Source organism: Berghia stephanieae, chromosome 4, assembly GCF_034508935.2.
Source record: "Berghia stephanieae isolate SIO BIC M18660-M18661 chromosome 4, UCSD_Bste_1.3, whole genome shotgun sequence".
In the NCBI taxonomy this organism is placed as follows: domain Eukaryota; kingdom Metazoa; phylum Mollusca; class Gastropoda; order Nudibranchia; family Aeolidiidae; genus Berghia; species Berghia stephanieae.
This window is the reverse complement of record NC_088363.1, coordinates 90,730,648-90,735,558: the sequence shown is the minus strand read 5'-3', so window position 1 is coordinate 90,735,558 and position 4,911 is coordinate 90,730,648. Positions and strand designations below refer to the sequence as shown.

The following is a 4,911-nucleotide window of genomic DNA, read 5'->3' as shown; positions in this document are numbered from 1 at the left end:
GACGGCATCCCTCTCAAGCAAATGATGTAAGAGCCCTTTTCCCTCGGGGGATTGAGTGTAAAGTTAGACTTAAATAGGAATGGACGCCTGATACTGATATATAATATATATATATATAATATATATAATATATATATATATATATATATATATATATAATATATATATATATATATATCTTTAAAAAAATAAAAAAGGAACTTTTATATAGCGCAATATCCACTAAACGCGCTTTACGAGGTCTCTGCCAACAGCAACATTTAACATGTGGACGGACATGGCGACTGCTTTGCGATATTACAATTTTTTCGGACAGAGACAACGCTAGTTAACGGTCAGGTACTCATTTTACACCCGAGTACGGTGAGAGAAAGTGAGTAAAGAGTTTTCTCCAAGGACTCAACTATGCGCCGAGCGAGGCTCTAACCCAGGACCTTCCGATCCGAAAGCGAGTGTCATACCACTAGACCACATAGCCGCATGATATCTTCCTCGAAGGGAAAGGGGACTGATATATGTCGTATCATGTGAGGGAAGACGGTTACTTGGTTTGACAGTAGGACTCATAGAGAAAATTACTCTCCTTGATTTTGTAACATGAAATGTACAGCGACAACTGCTTGTTATCCATTGAATAGGGACTCTCTGGTCTAAAGCAGAGTTCTTTCATACCGATTTAAATTGGACATTGCTACTTACCATCCCTGAAAGGTACACTACTTGATTCTTTACAAACGATATAATAATACAAATTGAATAGTATTATTAATTTCTATATTATGTAATGTCACTTAATCTTTACTTTATTATGATTGAGTTTCATATAATATTTTGCAATTTCAGACATCAGAGGAACACGGTATTGCCTATGCCCCGCACCCTTCAAAGGACCAAGGTGCCAACATTTTGATTTGATCAAAGAGAAAACTACAAAACATGAAGTCAGCATTCATGAGAACTTGTTAACCTCTAATCCAAACAAGCGAGTCGTGTGCTGACGTCATCCATTGTCTGAATGGAGGTCAATGTGTCCAATCCTTGAGAGGAGATGGTTATATATGTCGGTGCCAGAGCCATTCGAAGGAGAGTTTTGTGAAATAGACACTAGAGACCCGTGCCAGGAGTATATTTGTTTGAATAGAGGAAAGTGTAAAATCAATGATGTGAACCGTATTGTGTGTGTAAATTAGGGTTTTCAGGAGACTTTTGCGAACAAAAATCAACCAAATGCTCGAGACAATATTGCGAGAACGGGGGTACGTGTATTGAACACAAACGTAAATATAAATGTTTGTGTCGAAAGAATTATTCTATGGACTACGATGTGAAAATAAGGCAAAGAAAAGAGACGAGAAGAAGATAAAGGTTAATGTTGGAGTGTGAGATGACATCAACAAGAAAGAGTCAAGTGCCAATTTGAGGGCACATTCACCGTCATGTTTTTAATACTTGTGATAATTCTTTACAAATCTTTTAAAAATTTCATTACAGATTTGTAATCTGTTCACCAATTTAACGCTTTAAATTTCCAATATAACGTATATACTACTCAAATTTTTCATATGGGAAATTGGTTTTGATTGACAAAAAAGCATAAAATTGCACTTTACAAGAAAGCAGGTTAAACTCAAACGCGGAGCCAAAACTTCAGAGAAAGCAAAAGAAAAAAAAGAGCATCAACTTTTTAATTCTCACCATTTTGACTTAATAGTATTTTATTTATCTCTGAACAAGTGCGTATGAAAGGTGCCAGACAAAGCAAGAAAAAAAATGTAAGGGAAAAAGCCCACCCCCAAAGATTTCAGTCTACCTCGTCTGGGGATAGAACCTCAGGCCTTCTGACTACCGATCAGACGTACTACCTAATGGTAGCATGTCTGACCGGTAATCAGAAGGTCTGAGGTTCGATACCAAGTCGAGGTAGACTGATTTTTTGGGGATTTTTTTTCTCTTGTATTTTTCTTCTTGTTTTGTCTGGCACCTTTCATACGCACTTGTCCAGATCTTTATCTTACACCGCTGCCTGCTCCCTAGTTCTTAATAAGTTTTTTGTTTGTTTGTTTGTTTGTTAATTTAGACATCATACAGGTTTGAGGTGGCAGGTCACATCTGAGATTTGAAAAACTTATGGGAAAACCTGCTTATTACAAAGACCAATTATAATATACAATTATGCTTTAAAATCTCCATTAAATGGGTGATCGAACGAGTCAAAGTTGAGGCCAATGTTCATGAGATGATTTAATTATCTCTAAATCTCAATTTACGATTCTGGGTATCTGTTTATTGAAACTATGGGCTGATGGTCCGTGCTTTATGATGACTTTAATAAAAAACCATAAGAAGTCGTTTAATTTATTTATTCAGAATACCTCTATAACTGGTGTACCATAGCGCTTTCATTTACATTCAAATCTAAGAATAATAAATATGTACAGTGTGTGAAAGTGTGTACCAAATGTAAACTGCAATTTAAAATAGTCAATGAGGAGACGTGTGTAACACGCGTATATATATGACGTATATTATATCTAACGCTATAATTATGACACATGCAACTACAAATGTATTTCGACATTCGTTGACACAGACTAATACTGCGTTATATTCAAGAACACAGTATGTGCTATTTGTTAACATTGCATATACTGTTTTTAAAACAACGGCAGAATAACTTGAGGTGCGAAATATGCTCTTGAGTGATTATATCATTATTCTATTTAAAATGCATGATATCTGACGTGTGCATAAAATTCCAGTAATTACATTTACTTGTTGAAATAATAATGTAGGTGACTTGCCCAATTATTTCATTCACTGAGTCGTGAATAGATTAACTCTCTCCTTACCTTTTCAACATTTCCACAAAACTTCACACCCATCCAGCATAAAAACAGATTTTCTTACTCAAACAGAAAAGCAAGAAGTACATTCTATACATAAAAGTGTTCAGCAAAATGAGATCTACAAAGCAGTGTCAAGTTTTATAGCTATAATAAACATATGTTTTTCCCTTTAAATATTGTGATGCACAAAGGAATCAGAAAAAGAAAATTGTTGGTTGTATCGTAATCGTAACGAATGTGACAATTTTCCTACGGTCGTAAGGAGAGGGTTTAACAGTAAGAGGTTGAAATAACATCATTCAATTATTTTTCAGGGGTCGTAGTTTTGTAATAATCCATTTTTGTTAAATGAATTTTTTTTTTGATGAATTATATAAAATAAACACCACATGTAATTGCACTCATTATTGTTCGGTTTACGAATTTTTTATGCTATGAATTCATTTTAAAATGTTGCAACTCCAGTTGTCCAACCCAAAATTGAATTGTTTTTGGAGGTTATTTTTTTTTTTCACCCGAATACTTCTTAAATGCCTACATCAATTCATTACATTTTCGGTAGTTTATTAGCCTCTTGTGACACTTTAAGTCACATCAACCCCCGATAATGCGAGGACTTATTGGCTGTCCAAGAGCATGTGGATTCCACAGCCTAATTGTCTCTTATACCCATCCATATTTGTCTTTTCCACGTGGCTTTGTGTACTGTTCGGGAATGAAACTATTTAGATTCACTTTGGCCTTGTTGAGGGGAATAGTTCACAAAAGTTGATCCCGCATCAATCTACCTTCGTGTCTATCCTGAATGTACCCAAAGTCTCATCCAATTGCTGACACAAGATCCTCACCAAGTGGAAGATAATCTGGTGGCTTTTAATAGTAGTACACAATAACAAAGATGATTTACAGTGGAGAGAATCATCTACCAAAGAAAAACTGACGTGTCGATGGCTGTTGGCCGTTTTCACTGGAAAGGTTACTGTTAGAGCCTAGGGCAAAATCAAGTTGCCTCATTTCAGGACAAGAAAAGAACGCCACAGGAAAAGGTCAATAGTTTAGGGAGTAGAAGATCATGCCAATAGCCCTCACTAATAGAAAGCTGAGAGAACAGGTTTTTGTAAAATAGATTTGTGTATAAACAGACTTGCCAACTTTTCATAGACAAAGGCGGAAAATGTTGGCAGATCTGGGACTTAAATGAAGATGTGATGGTGTTGGTAATGAAGATGATAATGATGATGAAGTTGACGAATAATAAAAGCGATAATAAAAATAGATTGTAATTTGGAAAATCTGACATGAAAGCAAATATCGTTTTTTCCCGATAAATTGGTGGTCTGTATTTTAAGAATCATCACCCTCAAGATTATTGTCTTTGTTTTAGGGGTTTTATGACGCTTGCGACACTGTTAGGTCACTTCAGCACAGATAAAATGAAAGATGATAAGATAAAGTTGTAGATTCATCGTTAAAAGTACCAAAAAAAAAAAAAAAAAAGACAAAGGGACTAGTTCAAAATAAGAAACAAAAGATTCCAAGAGAAATATATCAATGTGTCTATTTTGACCGCTTGAAGTCCCATCCCAGGCATAGGCAAAGGATCTCGCTTTGAATACACTCAAATGTTTACACAATACAATACATTAAAAATTAATAATAATAATAGAAAGAAGCTTTACAAAGAAAAAAAATATAATCTCTTTTAAAAAGATACTATACATTGACTGTTCTCTTCCAGCTTAGGATCCCCGCCAGGACTAGGGACAAAAAAGGCAATCTCAATTCATAGCAAAGACAGAGAATGATATGGAAGGGAGAACAGATATGGGGATAGAAGACCACAGCAAGTGTCACCATGGAGGTCAGAGACCCCCACCCTCAGACTAATAAATAAAAAGAGCAAAAATTGCAATAAAAAAATAAAAAATATGGACATTTTTATTATCAAATGAATGCCTACAAGTATGATATCTTCAACAAATAATAGTTTGGATATTAAGACATGTACTCAGTCACATAACTATTTCACACTTACATGTGTAAAACACCATTTTCCCCATCAAAT

General features: G+C 35.0%; 2 protein-coding genes across 4 annotated transcripts in view; one reads left to right on the top strand and one right to left on the bottom strand.

Moving 5' to 3' along the window:
* The window catches only part of LOC144971547 (little elongation complex subunit 2-like), a 107,906-nt gene that overhangs the window by 36,258 nt on the left and 66,737 nt on the right, over positions 1 to 4,911 (top strand). The window lies entirely within an intron of this gene.
* Positions 1 to 4,911, bottom strand: part of LOC144971548 (uncharacterized) — a 52,997-nt gene that overhangs the window by 7,390 nt on the left and 40,696 nt on the right. The gene's annotated exons all lie outside the window — the stretch shown is intronic.